At 46.2% G+C, this 24466-nt stretch overlaps 1 protein-coding gene across 1 annotated transcript in view; it reads right to left on the bottom strand.

Annotated features, from left to right (window-relative positions):
* Positions 1–24466, bottom strand: part of Zhx2 (zinc fingers and homeoboxes 2) — a 148399-nt gene that overhangs the window by 54491 nt on the left and 69442 nt on the right. The window contains exon 2 of the mRNA XM_021216901.2: positions 23792–23867. The gene's annotated coding sequence lies outside the window, so the exon portion shown is untranslated. The remainder of the gene's footprint in view (positions 1–23791; positions 23868–24466) is intronic.

Here is a 24466-nt window from a genome sequence, read left to right as displayed (position 1 = left end):
ATTCTCACAATGACTGGAGAGTGAGCAAGAGAGAGGCAGAGAGGCAGAGAGGCAGAGAGGCAGAGAGGCAGAGAGGCAGAGAGGCAGAGAGGCAGAGGCAGAGGCAGAGAGGCAGAACCAGAGAGGCATAGGGAGAGGCAGAGAGAGGCAGAGGCAGAGACAGTGCCAGAGGCAGAGACAGAGGCAGAGGTCTACAGAATAAGTTCCAGGACAGCCAGGGATATACAGAGAATCTTAGCTGGAAGGTGGGGTGGAAGACAATATGGAATGTGATTGTTAACCAAGTATGTATGTGCTGAGCACCCAGGACCCAAGCAGGTCTAAGCACTGAGCAAATAGGAGCCAAGCAGGCTTATGTATCAGGGTCAAATAACTGAGTCTTTGAGCAAGGATAGAGAAAGAAGCTCTGCACTGTCTAGTTTTTATGTCGACTTGACACAAGCTGGGGTCATCTGGGAAGAGGGAATTTTAATTGAGAGAAGGTCTCCATAGGTCTGTGGGGCATTTTCTTGACTAATGATTGATGCGGGCAGACCCATCTTACCACGGGGTAGTGCTACCCCTGGGCTGGTTCTCCTGAGTGCTATAAGAACACAGGTTGAACAAACCATTAAGAACAAGTGAGTCAGCAGAACTCCTCTAAGGTCTTAGCATGGGTTCTTGCCCTCAGATTTTGTCCTTGAGTCACCTCCCCCCACACTCCCCACTTCCCTGGATGATGGATTTCTTGATTTTGGTCGTGGTGTTTCATCACCACAATAGACACCCTACTAAGTGTATGTCTGGGGGGAACTGCTCTAAGAATCAGTAAGAAAGAAGGAAAAGTGAGGAGAACTCACAGTCTTTAAAGAAAGAGGCACTTTGGCTGGCAGCCTGGGAACTTGGAATTCTATGAATATTCAAATGAGGACCTGGATCCAGGAAGGATTTAATAACCCTGGGCTCCATCCAGAACTGTGGTAATAACCTTGTGAGTACCTGAGGTGAGCAAGTGCTGGGCAAGTCTGTGCAGAATGACAGCAGCAGCTGGACGAGAAAGGCTCAGATTAGGGGCTAGCCTGTCTGGACGTGCAGCCCAGTGGAACCGCTCTCTACCTGAATGTCTGGGCCTCTCTGAGCCTCAATTCCTTACCTGTAAAGGAGGTAAGGAGGCCTTAAGGATTGAATACAGACAGACACTTAGAACAGTACCGGGTAAGAGTACTTGTGTTGGCTACTGTTACCTTTCTGTGAGTGGGACACATTGGGACCAAAGCACTTACTCTTATTTGACCTAAAACCACATACTATTTCTACAATATGGCGAGTGTAATAGGTGACGGTAGAAGAAAAAAAAAAAAAACCCACCCCAATGCTCAGAGTTCATGCCTGCCAGCTTCATGTCTTTCTTCTATGTTTTAAAACAGAGAGGTCTATGCATCTCTGACATGGTTGCAGGGTGTCTTCTGTGGCTTAGCATCTAGGAACATCACTGTTCTCAGGAAGAGCAACACCTTTCCACAGATGGGGACCATCAGCCCCACCTCCATTCCACCACCACCTCCACTTTCTCTAAGGTGTTTTTGAAATCATTCTTTTCCTCCTGGTAGATTACCACAATGACAAGGGCTTTGGAATAAAAAGGAGTTCTTCGATAATGTGGCACATCACAGTTGTGTGGCTGTGGGCAAGTCACTTCACTTCTATGATAGTAGGTTTCCTCATCTTAAAGGCTAGTTTCTGGTTAAAGCATGTAGGGAACACCCAGGGAAGTGTGTCTCATGATCAGAGACCTCAATGAGTGGTGGTTGGTTTACAATGGACTCCCTAGGCAATACTTGGTTATTTAGAGGTGAATACCTTCCATACTTTCCTTCACAAATTTGAATTTTCAGGTTGAGTGACTGTGTTCAAGGGAAGGTTGAAGACAAAATGAGGTCTTCCAGTGACGTGGGCTAACACATCTAGTAAGGATGACTCTGTCTGGACACAGAGTGAGGATCTGACCCTGTCTCTAGGTGGGTCATCTTGGACCATTACTAGCCATTTGGTTACATTGGGTTGACCTGGTATGAGACCAGAGCTTTGCCACAGACCTTCTTATGGAAAAACAAACTCTCTGTTCTTTGTGTGGGAAACAAAATCACATCATGTATGAGGCAACATCCTGGGATCCTAACTTTGTCTTGCCTGTTCCTAGTCCTTTGACAATCTACTTTAGCAAATGGAAATTAAATTGCTTCATTAAATTTCCAAATGCCACATTTACAAAACAAAAGAGACAGTCAAAACAAAAACTTCCCAGGCTGAAAGGGAACAATCCCCAAACCAAAGAGTGGATGATGATGTTTTCCAGAAACAATTAGACTTGAGTTTTTTAGAACAAGAAATGCTACCATCGCAGATGTCTTAGAACTAAAACGACTTGCTGTTAAACTCCTCAGAAAACAACAAAGACACAGAGCTCACAGCATAGACACATGGTAGTTACTGTTACCTCAAAAGATCACTTAGATCTCTCAACCAAATGAGAGAGTGAGATGGGTAACAGAATTGAGAGACAGTGAGATTTGTAACATTACCAGTAAGTTGGGGAGCCAGAACTCTAACCATGTTTCTTAACCACCATCTGTTCTGTCCCTAAGGATCTAGTTTCATCTCTGTTGCTGCCATAAAACAATGGCAAAAGCAGCTTAGGAGAAGACAAGGTTTATTTCAGATTACAGTTCATCATTGAGGGAATTCATGGCAGGAACTTGAATCAGAAACGATGGGAAACTTCTGTTTGCTGGCTTGCTCATAGACCCATGCTTAGCTAGTTTTCTTATATAACCCAGCAACATCTGCCTAAGGAATGGTGCTGCCCACAGTGGGCTGGGTCCTCCTATGCCAATTAACAATTAAGACAACCCTCTACAGACATGTCCACAGGCCAATCTGATCTGGACAGTCCCTCACTTGAGAGCCCTTTCTCAAGTGACTCTAGGCTATGTCTAGTTGGTAGTTAAAGAAAACTAGGATAAAGGTGGTCAAGTGCCCAGTACTGGAAATAGTTCAGGATACTCTTCAAACAAATTCCTGTGACATCCTAGCAGTCACCAGCACTGACCTATATTCTCAAAGTACATTTCCTTTAGGTAGTCATCTCAAAGTAGATCATAATGCTTGACTATTGTATTCGTACACCATCTTACAACTGTGGAAATTAAGACTCAACGGAGTAAAACCTCCTTTCAGGTCAAACACAACTAATGAACTATATAAAAAGGGCCTGTATACAATATTGCCTCATTTTTGAATACTTTATCTCTTGGAGGACACATAATCCTGTCTAAACATTACCAAGATGGGGTCATGTAGGTTTTAGACTTTAGCAAAACTCCCATCACATCTCTTTGGTGTTATGATCCAAGGAATCAGTGAGGATAGCTGTAGAGATCCAAAAGGGTGACTATGTGAGTCTTGACCAAGTGAGGTATCATCTCTGAATCCTGGTGTCCTGGCTTGTAAAATGGTGTAACATCATCTACTAGGACATGAGTTCCACATCAGCAAAACTTTTCTGTTCTGTTCATGGATGAAACTTCAACATTTTGCACACCATTTGGCACATAGTAGATGCTCAATAAATAATCTTGGCTTACTTGTTTATTATTATTGTGTTCATATAAATGATATGTGTGTATGGGTACAGATGTCTGTGTGACACATGTGTGGAAGTCAAAGGACAGCTTTCAGAAATGGGTTCTTCCATTCTACCACATAAGTTCCAGGAGTTGAGCTTACATTGTCAGACTTGTATGTTAAGAGTTTTTAACCATGGCACCATCTTTCTGGCCCAATCAGTACTTTATAGAATGAATAGATGAACAACACTGGAAAAAAAAACAAACAAAAACCTCATTGTGTGTGGTGGTTTGAATATGCTTGGCCCATGAGTGGCACTATTAGTAGGTGTGGTCTTGTTGGAAGAAGTGTGTCACTGTGGGAGTGGGCTTTGAGATTCTCCTCTTAGCTTCGAATCAGACAGACTTCTGGTTCCCTTTGGAACAAGATGTCTAATTCCTAGCTCCTTCTCCAGTGCCATACCTGCCTGGATACTTGCCATGTTTCCCACCTTGATGATAATGGATTGAACCTCTGAACCTGTAAGCCAGCCCCAATTAAATATTGTCCTTTATAAGAGTTGCCTTATTCATGGTGTCTCTCTGCAGCAATAGAAACCCTAACTAAGATACAAGTTGGTACCAGAAGTGGGGTATTGCTACAATAGGCTTGACCATGCTTTTGTTTGGAGAAATGTGGATTTGGGGACTTTGGGTTTAGGAAGCAGTGGAATGCTTTAAGTGGAGCTTAATGGACCATCCTAGTAGGAATACAAAAGGCACTGGTACTGTAGGTGATTAGAACTGTATAGCCTTTGCTAAAGGGTTTTCAATGGAGAGGAACTTTAGAACGTTGCATGAAGATCATCCTAATGATACTTTGGTGAAGAATGTGACTGCTTTTTTGCTCTTGTCTGAAGCGTCTGCCTGAGGCTAAGGTAAAGAGATATCAATTAATTGTATTGACAAAGAAAGTCTCAGAAAAGCCCAATGTAGACGTTTTCCTTTAGTTTACTCTGTTAAAAATTATTTTGATCAAGTGTAGCAAGCTTAGAAAGAAAAATATAAAATGTATGGTTCAAGTATTAAAGGATCATCAGGAAGTAGAATAGAGGTGAATCCTTGAACATAAGAAGATCAACGGGGCTGGTGAGATGGCTCAGCGGGTAAGAGCACCCAACTGCTCTTCCAAAGGTGCAGAGTTCAAATCCCAGCAACCACATGGTAGCTCACAACCATCCTTAATGAGATCTGACTCCCTTTTCTGGGGCTTACAGTGTACAGTAAGTACAGTGTACTTACATATAATAAATAAATAAATAAATAAATAAATAAATAAATAAATAAAGGAAAATCAACGAAGTAAGGGAGTGATGTTCTTGGGGCAAGATACCACCAAATTGTGGTGGCACATGCTGGTAGGATTTGCTGAAGGAGGTGGAGGCAGAAGGATCACAAGTTCAAGGCCAGCATTGAACAGAGCAAGTTCTAAGTAGAGAAAAGTTTAGGTCCAGGTGTAATGGTGCACACCTTTAATTCCAGAATTTGGGGTACAGAGCCATGAAGACCTCTGAGTTCAAGGTCAGTTTACAGAGCAAATTCCAGGACAGGCAAGCATAGGCAGTGAAGGAGTTGGAAAACAGAAAGCTGGTGATAATGTAATACAACAATAGGGGGCCATGTTTCAGCCCCAGGAAGCATCAGAATTCATCAGCTTCTGCCATGTGGCTCTGGCTTCAGAATCAAGAATAGAAGAGTTTACTATGACAATTGATGCTGGAGCTAAGAATCTAATGGTGATTAAGAACAGGTGAAATCTTCTGGGAAGTGTTTTCTGAGAACACAAAGAATCTGTGTTCCAGAGATAACCAAAATTGTACTTTATGCAGCAGCTAGACCTGGTAATGTGTATGAATCACCCAACTGGTATTGGTTTTGAAGGGATCATGGAGAGCAGCTGCTGCTTGGCACTATGAGAGACCAGGAAAAGCTGTCGGTGAAGGTGCAGCCTCAGTTGCAGTTGACAGCCCAGGACTGAAGGGGTCATGCAAAGATATTAAAGCTTGGTACCATGAAGAGAGCCTATGAGAGGCTATTAGTGATGCTTAGTTGCAGCAGAAGACCCTAGGGTACTGGAGATGCTAGTACCATGGGATAACCACCAAGAACAGCAGCAGCAGCAGCAGTGGAATGGAGTCAACCAGAGTCTAGAGTGCCACAGGGGCCGAGTTGGAGAAGTGACCCAAATCCTTTGAAGGAATCCAGAAGATCATGTGTGGATCCCAGACATTGAAACAAGTGGCTGTAAAGTTGAAGTTGTCATGGAGACCCCAAGATGTTAGAGGTGCCAGAGCCATGAAATACCTGCTGAGGAAAGCTGCTAACAGAGGATAGAGCCAGCCCAGGAGAAAGAAGTTTGTTGCTGTGAATGACAGATCTGCCAACAGCGGTCAATAAGGATGAAAGGAGTTGGAGATCTGAAGAGCATTTTGACACTGGACATGGAGATGTGGAGTTTGGAGTTTGACCAATTGATTTTTGGTCTTGCATTGGTCCAGTATTGCCTCACTGTGATGTTTTGGAATAGTAATGTACATTCTGTGACTTTGGAGTATATGATCTACTTTTGACAGTTAAGAGATTAGATGAGTCTCAGAAGAGACTCTGAACTTTGGGTCTTTATCATTGTTGAGACTGCTATGTAGTATGGGGACTCTTAAAGTTGGAACAAATGTATTTTGCATTATGTTATGGCTAGGTATGGCCCTCATAGACTCATGTATTTGAACAAGCTGATGGGGGCAGAGAATGGAATGTGGTGGTTTGAATATGCTTGGCCCAGAGAGTGGCACTATTAGGAGGTGTGGCCTTGTTGGAGTAAGTGTGTCACTGTGAGGGTGGGCTTTGTTTATGGTGTCTCTTCATAACAATAGAAGCCCTAAGGCATTGTGTTTCTGTAGTGATCAAATAAGCTACTGTATGCATAATGTATAGCATAGACTCTTGTCCCAGATGCCAGTTATTGACCTTCAATATCTATAGGTTCTATACCTAAAGAGCCAACTATTTAAGAACCAAGAATATTCATAGAAATATTATACTTGGGGATTGAGGAGATGGCTTAGTTAGTATAAATGCTACCCTGTAAGTGTGAGGGCCTGAACCCAATTCCCAGAGTTCATGTTAAAAAAAAAAAAAAATCTGGGTGTGGTGGCAAGCTTTGTAATTCCAACCCAGGAGAAGCGGAGATAGTTAATCTCGGTACCTCACCGGCTGCCAACCTAGCCTACTTGGTGAGTTCCACATCAGTGTTTTGAAGTCAAAAAACAAGGAGCTCTGTGCCTGATGATTAATACCCAAGGTTGTCTTCTGGCCTCTGTCTACATACATGCACACTCATTCCCAAATACATGTATGCCCATACACATTTGTAACCATACATGCATGTGGAACTGCATACATATGCATACAAAGAAGACATACTGCACCTGCACTGAGTAGGTACAGGCTTTTCCACATCATTTTGTCTCTAACCAATGTGCTACAACGATTTGCCTAGTGTTTAGGTTGCACTCAGTACTCTGAGTAGTGTGGAGAAGATTGAATACGGGGGATGCACATAGGTTATAAGCAAATATTACATCACTGACATAAGGAATGTCAGCATCCATGGATGTCTTACCTGCTGGACCCTTGGAATGAATCCCTTGTGGATTCTGCAAGGACCCCCATTATTGTGCTACAGACCTTTACATTCCTTTACACAGTCCCAGGAATCTTATGAGATAAGTCATGTAAGACCCATTTTCTCCAAGAGGAAACTAAAAAGGAATAAAATAATTCTGAGGAGAATACATACCTTTTAATGACTCAGAGCCTTTTAAAAAAGATCAGGGGCTCATATGGCTCAGCAGTTAAGAGTACATACTGCGTTTGTAGAGGATCCAAAAGAAAACAGGCTACTATCACTGCTCTTGATTATCTACTTAATCTTGATGGTAAGACCTTCTTGTTAAAGACATGACACACTTTGGCTATAGGACATAAAGAAACCAAGTTGGTAATGACCAAGCATCTTTGCTGCTAGCATTTAGAGTACTGGATGGTGTTATGGAAGACCCTGGGAGAAAGAGTCCATCAACAGTCTTATACTATTGACGCAATAGTGGCACAAATGTTATGGGGGTAACTAAATGCTTTCTCATTGAATTTAAAATTCACTTCACAAGAGGGAACACATGGCTGGTACTATAAATCCGGACAAGCACCCATGATTGGGGAACTCACAGACCCCAGAATTGTACTTACTACTATTATTTTGCTAAATGGAGATATCCACACGTCTTCTAAATTTCTATCCCTATGCCTATAGATTAGTGCAGCCCTTCTCAGAGAAATCTTGTGCAGCGGATGGTTGTTAACACAGAGACACACATCCGATCAAAGTGTCAGTGGAGTGCTCAGCTTCAAATAAGACACCCATATCACCCCTCCAAATCCTGCAAGGCTCAGGGATCATCACAGAGGATAGTGAAAAGACTGTAAGAGTCAGAGGATAGGGAAATCCAGACCAAAGCAGGGTCTTCTGGCCATAACAGGACTGCTCCACCAATAGACTCCCAGGAGTTGTGGTTGTTGGCACAAGACATGCATGAGGTCGAGCCAGACAACGTGTTAGCATGGTATGGGCGTGAGTTCAAGATCCTCATTCGAAACTGAAGAGCTATTGACAGTTGATGGTCTCTTGAGGGAGGAAGAGTTAGGTTTTTTTAAGGGTGTGGGCCCTGGTCAGTCTAACAAATTCCATTGGATGGTCCCACACCCATGAGTATCTCAGCAGCACAAACTAGAATTTGTAGGCTACACCTATAAAAACAGAGAGTGCATGAAGTTGGGGTGGATAGGGAGGTAGGGGATGAATCTGAGGGGAGTGGGGGTAAATATGATCAAAATGCATTGCGTGAAATTCTCAAAGAATTAATAAAAGTATTCTGTTAAGATGTTAAAGCAAAAAAAGTTATACTTGTTTTCTAATGAAAAATAAATCAATTAAAAAAAAAGTCATAGCAAGGAGTCATGGCAAGTTCTAGGGTGACTTGGGATCCTGGATCTAGCCTGGCAGGTAATCGTGCCTCTCCCTCAGAGTCTTCTATCTTTGAGAGCCATTCCAGCCCCAGTAAGGTAGACTCCACACCTCTGACCCCAGCACGGGCTCTCCTGTGAGTGCAGAGGGTCCCCTGGAGACAGAGTGCCCAGCTGTGCTATGACTGACAATAAGAGCACTCTTAATGAATTGCAGGCTGAAGCATCAGTGATTGCAGGGGAGGAAAAAAAACCCTATGAGTTAGCTGATTGAACTTAACAAATCTCCTTCACAGGGATGGGGCTGGACGGCTGGGGATCCAACGGGAGATTTTTAAGATGGCTCTGACCATTAATTTCTATTCTTATCTTAGCCAGGGCGTGGGATACCTTAAGGGTAGGGCCGGTATCTCTCTATCTCCTTTCTGTTGCGTCTTTTAAGGCAGCATCCGCAGCCAGGATGAACTGTAAGGTCTGTACGCGTGACACGGTGAGTTTTGGCATCAGTGAAAAAGAGCAAGGGACCAGAAATCAAACAGGACGCTGCAGGGCGAGAGTACACAGATTTGTTTATGAATTCCAACTGTAAAAGAGCTTATAGAAATCGATTGCTTAAACTCGAGCTATATGAAGCCAATTACATTGGAAATGATCCCAGCGGTCAACCGTCTTCCTGTGCTATGCAGTCGTGGCTCCTGCAGCATTTCTGGACAGAATCCAGCTCCCTGCAAGTGGGCATCACCCTGCTGGGGTCCCTTCCTCAGAGAGCCTTTCACCACTGGTAGAAGTGTCACCTAATTTAATTGCAAATGCCCTTGATGAGCTCCCACCTCCTCTGTGATAGGACTAGGCCCTTCTGTCTGCTGCCACCTGTGTGCCCCCTTCAAAGGGGGGGGGGGAGTGCTAGAGGGAAAAAAAACCGGCATCAATGTTAATTGCAATTTAACACAGTTCACTGGGGACGAGGGTGAGGGGAATCAATTGTGGCGACTGAAAAACACTATGAGAGCTGAAATAGGCTTTTGCTGAAAATTATCGAATGGACTGAGAAAAAAAAAAAATGTCTGTGTCAATTTCCTGCCCCCAGGTCAAGACTGTTTCTGGTTCTGTGGAGTGTGTTTCAGATTCTCCTGACAACATGTTCTGAGTCAGGCACTGTACCAGACGCAGGGGAACAGAAGTTACTGTGGCAAGAGCCACGTCCTGGGCTAGGTATCTTTGTGAGTGGGTGGAGAGGGTGGAGACAAGATACTATAATGGGTGGAAAGGTAAGACAGGATGAAAGATGGGGGGAGGGGAAGGATGGAGTGGGGTGTGGCAGGGATACCTCATGTCTGGAAGCCAACACTTTATGGACATTGTAAAAAAAACGACGTGAGGCAATGGGCGGTGAGTGTTTGGGTACGCGGCTGGTCTATGGCGATCTGATCAGAGGCCTAGGGAATACTGGATCAGAGAAGTTTATTTTATTATCTAAGGTACAAAGGGTCTTTCTGGACTGGATATGCAACAGGCCAAGGCCCAATCTAGCAGCTCACGACAGCTCAGAGGTGCCTGTCTCTTGCTACCTTCTAGAACCTTCCTTTTCTCAGTCTTTCATTCATAGGTCAACCTGCACGCGCACAAACACACACACACACACACACACACACACACACGCGCGCGCACACACACACACACACACACACAGAGAGAGAGAGAGAGAGAGAGAGAGAGAGAGGACACATAGTATCAGCTATACTGGCTCAACAATTGATCTGGCTCAAATCCTTCCTCTGATGCTTTCTGACTCTGGTCATGTGACTTAACCTCCACAAGTCTCCATTTCCTTGGCTTATAATTGAGATTCTCTCCTAGAGCAGCAGTGGAGACTTCATGCATAAGTCTCTGAAATTTGTCTGCTTGGACCTAAGTAAATGCTATTTAGATGGGTCAGTTCCCTCCTCCTTCTGGTATATTCTACCCACTAACAAGGACAGAATCAACAATGCATTATGTGTTAGCTTCTTTGGAATTAAGCAACAATCTTCAATCTTATGATGATTATAGCAATTATCTCAACTCTGTTGATCATATCCTTTAAACTTGTACTTATTTCCTTTTTAGGCAGGATGTCAGGGAGCCTGGGCTAGCCTTGAACTCTCTATGGTAGCTGAGGCTGGCCTTATTGATCATCTTGCTTTCACCTCTCAAACACTGGGATTGAAGGTTATATTCACATGCTAGGCCCTGAGCATTTTCAATAGACTGATGGTTCGAGCAGTTTCGGGTTTACAGTGAAGATGGACGGAAGGCACAGTAGGGGTTAAGTGACCCTTCTCCTTCTCCTCCCAGTGCAGTGTGTTAATTACAACCAAGGAACATCAATGACAGATTGCTACTAACTGACACCCATAGCTCATGCCAGAGTTCCTCTTGTACTGATTATTCTCTCGGGCTTGGGCAAATGCACAGTCACCCGGTGACATTACGGTGTCACACAGAATAGTTTCACTGCCCTAAAGCCCTGTCCTCTACTTGCTTTTCCCTTCTGTCCCTTTCTGATCTTCTTCTACCTCCACAGTTTTGCTTGGAGCAGAACATTTTGAAGTAGGAGTTATCCAGTGTGGAACTTTCTTTATTTTTTATTAAGTGGTTTGAATTCTTTCTCTCTCTCTCTCTCTCTCTCTCTCTCTCTCTCTCTCTCTCTCTCTCTCTCTCTCCTCTCTCTCTCTGATTATAGTGTAATTCCACCCTTGTGCAGCCTTTTAAGACTGGCTCCTCCATCAAGCACTAGGCCTGCTGTCAGGGTCGTGACGGCTAATCTTCGAGGTTGATGCTGAGGCTTGTAGTCACTAGGGAGCCGGACTTCTTGTGTATCTGTGAGAGTTGAACCTACCCTGAGTGTGGGCAGCGGCATCACATGGGCTGCAGTCTCCCCACCCCCACCTCAGCTGATGTGGCATGCCTACCTCCCTACAACATTTCAAAAGATAGTGTGTGTGCTCATGCGCCATGACACTTTCACATCGAGGCTTCTTGACTGTCTCAAGACTGCCATTTGGGCTAGAGAACTCTTCATTGAGGAGGACTCTGTGTGTTCCATAGGTTTCGTACAGCTTGCTAATAGCACCCTGTGACAATCCAAAATGTGTCCAGCCATTGACAGCTGGCTCCTAAGGAGGGGGGCTGCTCCTTTCTCTTCTAGTGGCTGAGAATTATGTTCCTTTCTTTTTTTTTTTTTTTTTTTTAATCGTATGTCATGAGACCTTTCAGTGCCACCTAAGTCCCCTTGTCTATATAGGATCATCAGGAGGGGCTGGCAGCTCTCCACACCCCCTACATTTCACTCTCGCTGGATGTGTTTGCTTTGATTCCAACCAAATGCTGTCTGGCTTCTGGCTGCTGCTTCTAGAGATGACAGATTTGACATGCTATTGAGTTTAAGTTCTCAGTAGTATGCCAAACATCATTTGGAAAATGGGGTCAAGCCAATCTACTGGCTAAAGTCCAGGGACGTTCCCTGGAGCAAGAAAGGTCTCAGCAGTAGGGTCACGACAGGTTGCTACCTGCTTTTCCTCCCTCTCATACCCACCAGCAGCTCACGGTGCCTCTTCCTCCCTAATGATCCCTGCTGCAATGTGTCTGACAGCCCCACTCTTTGATCCTGGCCTGGTTACCACTGTCTCTTTCCTGGCCTCCTGCTTTGACACAAGCTCACCGAGAGTGCAGTTTAACATTGTTCTGGAGTGATATGAGAAAAAGGAAGTAAGTCAGGTGCCGGGATGAGAGCTCAGTGGGTAAAGCATTCGCCATGGGAACACGAGAGCCTACACTTGAATTCCCAAAACCCTTGTAAAGCCAGACAAACTAGTGTGCATCTATGGTCCCAGCATCATATGGGGTGAGGAGGGGCAACCTAGAAGCCTCCTCAGAATCTCTTGGACCATCTAGCCTGGTGTATGTCGTGGGGAACAACAGAAATGAGACCCTGTCTCAAACAATGTGGAAAGTGATGACCGATACAACTCCATGCTGACCTCTGAACTCCATGTTTGCATGCCTTAGCGTGCATGTGCCCGCACTCACGCACATATATATGAATGCATCATATATACACAACAAAAAATAAAATAAGAATATGTGTCAGATGATGTCTCATGGGTGCCAGTGGCTTCCCACGCATGTTGTATGCAGGTGAATTTCACATGTCCCTTCCACTTTGTTCATGGCCCTTGCTTCTGCCTTCTGAGAGGTGTCTTTGAGTTGACACTTAAAGAACCAGAGGCTGGACACGCAAGGCCCAGGAAAGGTGGGTCGGGAAGCAGTACAGATGTCACCTAGATCCCTATGACCCTCTTATACTCTTTATTCTCTCTGTAACTAGTTTTCCACAATCCTTCCACTCCCATGAGGGTCAGGCTACCATGGGCAACACGGCGATTCGGGATTTGCTTCCGCTTCTTTGATTGGGTCCCACTGACCACAGCCTGGGGCCCTAGCTTCTCTAGGGCCACCATGGTAAAGGAGAGGTGTTGCTAGTAGGAGGAACTATGACCCCTGCAAGATGAGAGGAGGAAGAGCTGAATAGATTCCTCATTCTCTCCATGTCTAATGACAATTTCCAAGACTTAGCAGGGTCATGTGGGCTATGATGCTTGAAAACAAAACACTGTTCCAACGTGACCAATGAATTAGAGGATAGCTATGCACTGTGTGAGGTTAGCTTTTGCTTGTGCCTGTTTTCAACAGGGAGAAACAGTAGATAGACTCAGAGAAAGCAGTTCGACTGAACAGTGTTGTGCAGGAAATACACAAAATTGACCCCGAGTCCTTAAACTGTCTCCTTCCTTTTTTAGTACACAGGATGCTATGATGTCACTACTTCCTGAGATTAGTCACATGGTAAAAGGTGGCTCTCTCAGAGGCACCAAACAACAAAACACATACATACTACAGAAACATACCCGCTTCCTCAGTTTACCTGATAGCTTACCAGCTACAATGTTCACAGCTGGTCCAAGTCCACTCTCTTTCTGCCACATCACAGTCATTTACAAGGCGACACTTTTGTCACTTGCCTTTGTCAAGTGGGACTTTCTGCCAAGCCAGGGGTCTCACTCCTTGCCCTATTTGTGTATTACTAGGCCACAGGTGACCTGTAAAACCATGCTTCTGTTAGGATCACCCAGGTTTCTTACTCACAACACTTTGTTCCTAACCACATCTTCCCCAGGGCCCTGGGAGTTTTCATACAGTTTTGTGGCACGGTGCCTTGAGGGACACGCACCCTGCATATATTCCCCATGGCCACTCTGAAGACTCCAAGTGTCGCGGTAACTTGCGGGAGCTCATGGAGCGATAGGGTGGCTGAGCATTGCATGCATGGGATCTGCATCCTTCTCCCCTCTTGCCTTTCCTTACTCTTCTTCTTGTCTGGGACTGTACAACATCCCCTCCCATCCCTGTCTTGTGCATCATACAAAGCTATAAGCTTTGTCTCAGCCTCTGTTTTTGAGGGACCCTAGGCTGAGAGAGTGAATCTACACAGGGATAGCAGTAAGTGTGTAATTCTGTCAAGGACTCAGGCTTGGTGCAGTAGAAGAACAAGAAAAAGCAGTGGGGTTGGCATCTAGGGTGTGAGAAGGGATGTGGTTGGAAATGAGGATGGAAAGGAAGGGAGGGTGAGATCGTTCCAGGCTCGGGACAAAGTCTAGAAGTCAAACTATGCATAGCACAAAGGTATAGATGGGTACAGGTTCTGGGAAGTACGTGGTCTGACTTTTTGTTTATTGGTGTTTTGAGACAGGATATGCTGGCCTCAAACTCACGCTATTAAGTCCTCCTGCTGTACTCTCTTGAATGCTAAGATGTCAGGTACAAGACACCATACCTGGCTTTGGTCCATAATTTAAGAGTTATCAGTTTGGTTGGGTCTTGAGTGGGGAGACAATTTCTAGTGGTCTGAATGAGAGTATCTCCCTGTATTGGCTGGTTTTGTGTGTCAATTTGACACAAGCTGGGGTTATCACAAAGAAAGGAACCTCTTGAGGAAATGCCTCCATGAAATCCAGCTGTAAGGCATTTTCTCAGTTAGTGATCAAGTTGGGGAGGGCCCAGCCTGTTGTGGGTGTTGCCATCCCTAGGCTGGTGGTCCTGGGTTCTATAAAAAAGCAAGCTGAGCAAGCCAGGGGAAGCTATCCAGTAAGTAGCACCCCTTCATGGCCTCTGCATCAGTCCCTGCCTCCAGGTTCCTGCTTTGTGACTTCCTCTGGTGATGAACAGCAGTGTGGAAGTGTAAACTAAATAAGCCCTTTCCTCTCCAACTCGATTCTTGGTTATGATGTTTTGTACAGGAATAGAAACCCTGACTAAGACACTTCCCTAGGCTCAGATGTTTGAAAATGTGACCTCCAGTTAGTGGCACAGTTTAGGAAGGTTCAAGAGGCATGGTTTTGCTGCAGGGAGTATGTCACTGGAGACAGGCTCTGAGAATTCAAGAGTCCTTGCCACTTCTGGTTCACTTTCTCTGCTTCATGCTTCCAATCGAGGGTGTGAGTGGCAGGCTTTATGCCACATCTGCCATCTTCAGAGCTTGCTGTCATGCTTTCCCTCCGTCGTGGGCTCTGGAACTGTAAATCCCAGCAGACTCTCTCCTCTATAAACTGCCTTAGCAACAATGTTTAATAACAGTAGCACAGAAGTAACTAATGTGTCCCTCATGTCCAGATAGGAGATGGAAAGGTCTGTTTCATTAATGTCATTTTATGTGCAGGCCATTATTCATGATAGAAAACAAAGAAAAAGCCTCCAAATGAAATCGAAGATTCTTGGGAGACAGAGGACCACAGTCATAATGTTGGCAAAAGCATGCAGCTTTTTCTCCGTGTGTGCACATGTGCACACACATGTAGAATGATGTGAGGAAAGGCTCTTGTTTCCAACTCTCCTTTTAAAGGAACAATAGCCACAACATGAAAGAATACAGTGCGTGCGAAGCTTGTGTCTGAAACAAGGCCAGAGAAAAATGAAATTAATCACATGGGGGAGGAAGCTACGTCGGGGGCAGATGAAGACAGTGAGCTATTAATGTCGAGTCTGATTCAAACCCACTAAAATCAGAACTTCCAGTTAAGAGCTAGGGACTACACTTAAAACGGCTCTCTATTTCAAGTGGGACATGGGAGCCGGGATGGAGAGTGATTTAAGTTAATTAAATCTAGGGCTTAATGAAGTGTTTGTTCTTGGATACACACTGCATCCTCCTTGCATGGCTAATATAGGCCTGAGTACGTAGCGTGATTGCATTTAGGAGCTTTAAAGTGGGAAGGAGGTGTGGGTGTCCGTTGGACCTATGAATACAGAGATGCTTTGAACAGGGAGAATCATAGAGTGGGAGATGAGTGACTTATGTGGGGACAGAGCCCCTTCTCAGGAGAGTCAGATTGGGGAGAGCCGGTTTCTTGTCTCTGTACTGCCTCTCACTTGACCCATCCCAAAGGACTCCTCATCTTCCTGTCACATGTCACACCTTGGATGGCTCTACCCCACGCCACGGATGCCGTTTGTCAAAGTGTTTCGTTTCCATTTGTGTCTTAATGTTCAGCAGCAATGCCGGGCGGGTGAGGTTTCCGGGAGTTTCCCCGGGTGCTGCTGTGAGCACTTGATATGCATTAACTCGCTGAGTGCTCTGAGATGCCATCCTGCTCTGTGGAGGGGCGAAGGGGCTCCGAGGAGTGATTGAGTTGCTCAGGTGGCATGGATAGTTACTGTTACAGAAGGATGCCCAACTCTGACCAGTTCGTGTCCGTCTTCACTTTTGCCTCCTCTAAGGACAGGTTACCAGAACCTAACGTACGTGGTCTCAGTTTTCCTCTCCATACAATTTAGAAATTCATCTCTGCCACGCTCTTCCCCTCAAGAGAAAAGGCCACATTGTCACACGCGCTTAAAGGGCTCCATGGACAGGTCTGCTGAGCTAACGGTGGAGGCTGAGCACTCCAGCCTGGCTCCGTTCACTCTTCTTACCCAGGCCCACGTGGCAGAAATGTCCTGTCAGCAATGTCACCCCTGCGTCGGAAGACCTAGCTCAAGTTGGCCACTGGGTGTCCACTGTTGTGGTGACTGAGAGGGTGCCGTCGCTCTCTGAGTATGTTAGTGACTTAACTTGTGGCGACCCAGTTCTTGGCAAGAAGCAACACAAAGAAGGAAGGGTTGAGTTTTGCTCCGAGTTTGAGCAGTTGTTCAAGGGGAGAGTGTCTGTCACGGTGGGGCGGCACGCAGCACGAATGTGATACCATCTAGCTTGGGTCTGCTTTCCAACTACAAGGAGGAGCAGGAATGCCCGTGAACCACTCGCTCTTTCCCTTTTCTTCAGTCTGGGACTGTAGCCCATGGAGGCATGGTGCTGTCCACACCCAGGGTAGGTCTTTCCCTTTTAGTTGAATCGCTCCAGACATGCCCTGGGTTATGTCTCTTGGGTGATTTTTACAAGTTGACAATGGAGATGAACCACCATCCAGGGTCATTCAGGTTCATAGTGCTCAGATTGTGCACTGGAATGTCCCCCGTCTTGGTTGTTTCTTGGAGGCACATAGGACCGCCTAGCTTGAATTCCTACCATCTGAAGAGCAGACAGCAGACAGCATTGGGTTTGCATGATCTGGGGGTTGTGATGTGGTTTCTATGGCAATGGATTCCACAAGTCCTGTCCTCCTTTAGGGGCAGCTGGATCTCTAGTTTCAGAAGGATAACAGCAACTGTATTCTAGTTCCTCTTCTGAGCATCTTGCTACTGAGTAGATGTTGGAAAATACACCAGTTTTGGACCAGCCAGTCAGCTTGTGTCCACACTCTAGCCCTACCACAGTGGGACCTCTGGAAGGCACACGCTGTCCTGAACCTTGGGCTCTTCCCTCTGCAAGTCCAGTGACCAAGCTGGGGTGATGGCTCAGTCATGACGCCTCCTCATACCCATGCTTTGTGGCACAGCTCAGTGGAGCTCTCTCATGGTGGCTCTGCGTTGTGATTGGCTTTGGGAGGGTGGATATTGGTTAGTGATATAAACCAAGGCTTCTATATGTCCTGTTATCTTCTCTTTGTAGAGCCTACTGTCTCTCCCATGCAGTCACACCATGGTAAGCCTCTACAGGGTGAATGACTTATACAGCTTTGGCATTTATCATCCTAGTTGAGGTTACCCCAGGTCAAGCAGCACACAGTCCATGTTCAAAGACACAACAGCCAAGTCCTCAAACCCCTAAACTGACATCAAATATGGTAGCCATCTCATCCTAGAGAGGCCACTGATTTCACCCATTCAGACCTGGGAGCTGACTAAATATGTCTTACTGTCCTCCATAGGCTTATGGGGTTGTTTGATACAAAGCACTGCCATGGTAATATATAACCAAAATAGCCAGAGAAGGGGTTTTAAAAATTGGGGCATGCTATTCCTTTATGACTTTGCCTGTATTTTGGTGCACAATTTGAACTTCTCTTTCTTTCTTTCTTTCTTTCTTTCTTTCTTTCTTTCTTTCTTTCTTTCTTTCTTTCTTTCTTTTTAAAGAATGACTCTCTTCTTGAGCCTGGAGTTTATTTATTTTTTTAAAGATGTCTTTATTATTATACATAAGTACACTGTAGCTGACTTCAGACGCATCAGAAGAGGGCGTCAGATCTCATCATGGGTGGCTGTGAGCCACCATGTGGTTACTGGGATTTGAACTCAGGACCTTTGGTAGAGCAGTCAGTGCTCTTACCCGCTGAGCCATCTCTCCAGCCCTGAACTTCCCTTTCTATGCTTTTTTTTTTTTTTTTTTTGCTCTGATGTACAACAGGCGGGGGCTGTTATTTTACATGCATGCACGCATGCACACGCGCGCGCGCACGCACACACACACACACACACACACACACACACTCACACGCATTCAGGCACCTATGCTTGCCATACAGAGATTCTTGTAGTGATTCACTCAGTGAAATCCTGAGAAGAGGAACAGAAAACTATAAATCTATGCCTTCCTTTCCGTCTCCTCTTTCCTCTCCCAATCTATTTATTTTAATAAAAATCCTATATACACTCTAAATAAACAGGTTATATTTGTTTAAGGCAAGCTTTCTGCTGGTGCCAAGAATCTACTTCTTCAACGGTGAGGCCAGACCTCGCTTCCTCCCTTGGATACAGCTCATGTCTGCTGCTGCTGCTGCTGCTGCAGGCTCCTTCCTCCGCACCAGTGGCTCTTCCCTGCTTCGGTCCCATGCTGTCGGTGGACATGCCTGGCTTCCGTGGTAGTGGTGGCCATTTACCTAGGGGATTTCCAAGACTTCATCTAGAGATCCTGGAACTCCATGGCACCTCAGTTTCCTCCCTTGCAAAGTGAGGACGGTGAGGATTATATAGTCTCACAGACTTAGTTGTGAAATTTCAGTGATTTTCGTACAGCTCCAAATCAGCCTCAGAGATGCAACAAAGTAAGCATTCAGTACATGTTAGTTCCTATAATGATGAACTTGGTAATATGGACAAAGAAGTCCTAACTAGCATTTATTTAGTACTTGGCATGTCTCACTGTTTTAAATACTTTTCCCTAAGTCTTCTCACGTACTTATTGCATTTTGAACCCCACGGCAGCTCTCCGTGAAGATAGTGCTATATTCCCAATTTATGGATTAGAAAACTGAGGTATAGCGAATTTAAGCAACTTACCCGAGATCATACAGCTATGAGACCGCCGTATTGTTCTCTCTGCTTTAGTTATTCATCCATTTTTCTCATTGCAGATCTAGAGGGTAATGTCTTTTGCCTTCAAGAGCTTACTACAGTGCCTGGTGTACAGACTAATTCAATGATGGAGGAGGCCAGAGGGTATAGTGATGGTCTTTTCTGTCTTGACACACCCCTTTGAGGCAGGGGTCTGGATCGCCCAATCTCTGCCCCTTCTGCTACTGAATCAGCTGGCTTGGACAGATGGCGCTTTGATGAGGAGGCACAGGCTGATTCTCGGCCTGGCACGCACACTCTGGGCTCTGTGCATGCTGTCTTACAATTCAGTCTGACTCAAGGCCCAGGAAGCAGACAAGGCTCTCAGCAGCCCCAGATGAGCTGGGGTGGGGGTGGGGGTGGGGGTGGGGAGTGGGTTCAGCAGCTTGGTGTAGAAAGCAGTATTTAATAATGCTATCACGCTACCCTGTCCTCATGGAACCGTTGTGACATCCTGCATTTAAAAATGTGACAAGCTTCAATTGCTATGCATGACCCATGTCTGGCATCACAGTGACTCCTGGCCCCAGAGCACCTGCATTTTCTGGTGACAAACAGCTTACAGGGATCAGGGGACTGATGGCTTTGTGCAAAGTTGTCCTCATGGACCCTTCTAAGCCCTCTGTAGTGCGGTTGTTCTACCCGCCTGTCAGAGTATAATTTTCATTAAATATTAAAGAGCTGTTTGTTAAAATAATGTCGTCATGGTAACAGAGTTGGGTGGGGGTGCCGGAACAGCCTAGCGCTGCCCAAATGGCAGCATATTAATCAAGTGCTTTGCATTACGAAGTGAGCCTCCCTTTGAGCTATCTGGTGACAATGACTCTGGAGGATCCAGGAACTTTTGCAGCTGCTGGTGCCAAAGATGGAGGCTGTCATGAGGTCCTGGGGCTGAGTTGTGCTTGTTGGATGGGTGGATGGATGGATGGATGGATGGATGGACAAATGAAGGAATTCTGGAAAATCTAGCTGTTTGTGTTAGAGCTGTTTCTGACAGATCTTCTGTTTTTCATTTGCCCTTTTATAGTGGGAAGGAGTTTTGCCAGAAAGTTGGGGAAAAAGAGCCAGGAAAGCAAATCAGGGGGCGGGGGCACCGCTTCTTTTGCTCACAGGGAGAACAAGTGGCAGCAACAGAGAGGCAAAGTAAAGAAGCTTAGAAGCAGGCTGCCTGGGTCAAATCCTAGCTAGCTCAGGTGTACCACTGAGGAGTGACTCGCTCTCCCAAACCTGTCCTTCCACCTCCGTCAGAGGACCACAGCTGTGTTGGCTTTGTGTCTGAGGACAGGTGAGAGATGACAAATAATAGCCTCAAATCCCAGCCACCCAATCTTCCGCTGGCCTGTTATTGCTACGGGCACCGCGGCTCTGGCTGCAAAGGTCGTTGAAGACACCACTGAAGGATTATTTCAGGGTGCGCTCATATTTGCAAGAGCCCAGTGGGTCCTGTCCGCTGCCCAGGTGCTTTCTGAGGTCCGTATGTTCTCCATGGAAGGGGCCAGATGGTGGTCGCACACCACTGTCTGGCATACGAGGGGATCCATCGCACTGTCATGAACTAGAAGGCTGGGCTCCAGGACTGTGCTGCTAACAAGGCAGGACTTTTGAGAGGCGTGGCTTAATGAAAGTGATGAGGTCATTGGGAATGCCAACCCTGGAGGAGATTAAAGTAGTTCTCTCAAGGCCTTTATTAGTGCTTGGGAGAATAAGGCAACATAATGAAAACAAGCCTGAGTCTCTCATCTCTGGCTTCCTGTCTTGTTCCTGTCTTGCTTCTAACATCCACCGAGGGGACATGTGGGTTAGGGCACTTGATCTTGGGCTTGTAGTCTCTAAACCACGAGCCAAACAGGTCTCTTATCTTTATACATTATCCAGACTCAGGTTTTTTTCTTTCTTTTTTCTTTTTTGTTATAACAACTGAAAATGGACCAGTACACAGTTTCCATAGAAGAGTCAAGTTTTGGGTTTTTTGTTTTGCAGTTATAAACACAGGCAAACATTTTTAGCTCACATTCCACATACGCAGGGAGAGACATGGCTGATCCCTGTGCTGTCCTGCCTTAGGGAGAAATACAGGAAAAATGGAGAGAAAGCTAAAAGAGACAAAAAGCTTCCCTTCCTCTACCCGAAAAAGTGGGTTGAAGAGAGAGAGACACACAGAGATCCAGACAAAGATGAGAGAGAGAGAGAGAGAGAGAGAGAGAGAGAGAGAGAGAGAGAGAGAGAGAGACCCTCTTAAAGATTTAGAAAATTCTCATCCCTCGAGGATGAGGATTCTGAGCCCCCCTCTGCAGAGTCTTTTTCTCTTCATGCCCCTGCCCCAATTAATGCCTTTACTGGCTGACTTCTGTCTGCTGTGTCTTTTCTCTGCTGCCACCTGATGCGCCCAAGATCTTTTTCCTTGCCTTTGAACTCTTTAACTGCCAGGAGAAAATGAACCCAATCAAGACTCTTTGATGGTAAGAGGGAGGAGGCAGCAATTGGACATTGAGCCATACCGTGTTCCCTGGGGCCAGCAGCTGGTAACTGACTTCGGAGCAGGGACAGAAACGGGAAGGGGGACAGCAGGAAAGATGCACACTCAGTAGACCATACACAGCATCTCCAGACTGGAGAATGAACTCATCTTGGTTCCACCATGTAGCTACAGCAGAGCCCCTGACTACCGCCCCCGCTTTACCTCTGATTCCCATGGCACCCTGGATGAGGGGGGGGGTGACCATGATAAGAACCTTGCTGTATCCTGGCACAGTTTTATACCAATCACTGAATCCTTATGACCCTGTCCCCATTTCTCAGATGAGGAGACTGAAGCATAGAGAGGCCAGCAACTTGCCCAAGGCCACAAAGCCAGTAGAGAGCCAGGACTTGAACGTGGCGGTCTACTCTAGGACCCCTGCCCTTCTGCATAGATATGTTCTCCTTGTGTTCCCCTTCCCCACTTTATCTCGCCATCATTGGCTCAGCACCTATTATGTGCCAGGGCCTGTGTGCAAGGACACAGTTATACTCACAGCTCAGCTTTAAGGATGTCAGGGGTCGTGACGTGGAGTCACCGTTCAGCCCACTTCCTCTGCGCTCCCTTTCTTTCCTCTCCCATTCTGTCCTTAAACAGTGGCATCACTACCCCGAGGACACACAGGCCTTGGACTCACGCCTGCCTAATGCCCTCATTTGGGTCTGGAGTCCAGCTCTTCTCTCGTCTAAAAGGTAGGGATTTGGTCACCTGAATGGGTGGGATAAGTCTTGTCCCTGCCAAGGGTCCCTAGCTTCTGGGTAAAGTCCATTTCATATTCTCTGGCATCCACCTACTTGGGCCTTACCCATGTATTCCCTTACTCCTCCTGTGAATTGGGCAGTAGGGTGACACCCCACAGCCCCCCCCCTTTTTTTTTTATATAGGCTCCCTAGGCCTTTTCTTCCACTCTGGGCAGACAGCATCTTAGACCAAATCTTCTGATGGTGTGACTAGCAGGAAGTTCTTTGGGTAACCCTGCTGTGGGAGGGGCCGCTTCTCAACCCCTCCCCAGAAAATCCTCCCATCATGCTTTGCATACTCTTAATCTATCATGTGCACCAGGACCAGGTGTTTAAGATTACAGACGTGCATTCGTGCGTGTGCGTGTGTGTGTGTGTGTGTGTGTGTGTGAGCTGTCCGGCATCAGCTGGTGACATTGGGGCACAGGAAAGACGCAAGGCTACCTTACTCAGTAGACGCTGCAGTGGCCACCGGTCTTAACCTCAGCCTCTATCTTTTTCCTAAACATCCCACCCCACAAAGGTTCTAGATTATCACAGAAGAGAGGGAGACACTGCTTTATCAAAGCTTCCCACTTCAGTATTTTCCACGGTCATTTGTCCAGCCTCTTCTTGAATTCTGTCACTGACAGGGAACTCACTATTGACCCAACTTTTCCCACTGCATTTGTGCATATCTCTTGTCAGGGAGTTTTGCTTAAGCCAAGTCATCAGCAGTGCCCCCACCCCTGCCCCCACTCCCAGCTCTCCCCAGGGCTAGTACTTTAGAGTGGCTTTGCCTACTGGCTAAGCCAGGCGCTACACACTCTGTTCTAAGATTTTTTTTTTTCTTTCTGAACATAACTCTTAAAAATATGTCCCTGGCCTGGAAGTCTGAGTTGCTGTCATCTGTGCAGAGAGGGGAGAGCCAGCCACCTGCAGGCTCATGGCGTCTAGGGGAAGCCCTGGCAGGAAGCCAGCACATTCTGGGAAGTTCACACCTGGAAGCTTGGCTCTGTGCTGTGTCCAGGTGCCGGGTGGATGGAATCAGAGTTGCCAGCTTGGCTTTCCCATGCAGCTCCTACCCTTTCCCCTGACATCAACCTGGGCCAGGTGCAAGCTCAGCCCACCGCTGTATCCCTTACCAGTGTCTGCTGTTCGAGTTCCTTACATCCTGGGAATCTTGCAGCCGGATTCCCAGAGCAGCCAGTGCATGGAGACCTGCAAAGAAGAAGAGACTCCTTGTGAGAAGCAGGGCGGAGCAAACCAGGTGACCAGCTCTGTTCCCAAGCAGGACCTAAGCCCTTGGGAAACTGGGATGGAGAAGGGGAGGGAAAAAGGAACCCCTGTAAGGACCCAGGTAACCCTCAAAGCAACTTCACAATCTCCAGGCTTTGTGGCAATTCTGAGCCAGAGAAAGAAGAGGAACAAAAAAAGTGGGGGGAGGGGACCCCAACTCTGGATGAGTCAGCAGTTTGTAGCAAAAAAGAATTTTTAGGCGTGTGAGAGCAAAGGCAGATGGCTTGGGTGTGGAAAGGGGTTTGGGCTTGTCTAACCTCACTCAGTGTCTCCTCAGAGCATCCTTGCCTCTCACCAGCAGCAGGTTGTGCGGGGTCTTTTTATGGTACCAGCAAAGGGGGATGCTCAGTGTCCAGGCTTCAAGCAGAAAAGATAATGTAGTCCTTAAAGCAAAAGGCCCCAAGGCTTGTGGAGAGACTCCTGCCAAACACACCCTGTGTGCTTTGAAAATTCCTCTGGAGAGCTGTAGCCAGCAGAACAGGGCCTGTGTGTGTGTGTGTGTGTGTGTGTGTGTGTGTGTG

Source organism: Mus pahari, chromosome 17, assembly GCF_900095145.1.
Source record: "Mus pahari chromosome 17, PAHARI_EIJ_v1.1, whole genome shotgun sequence".
Classification (NCBI taxonomy): domain Eukaryota; kingdom Metazoa; phylum Chordata; class Mammalia; order Rodentia; family Muridae; genus Mus; species Mus pahari.
Note: the sequence above shows the minus strand (reverse complement) of the source record. Positions and strands in the feature narration are given on the sequence as shown.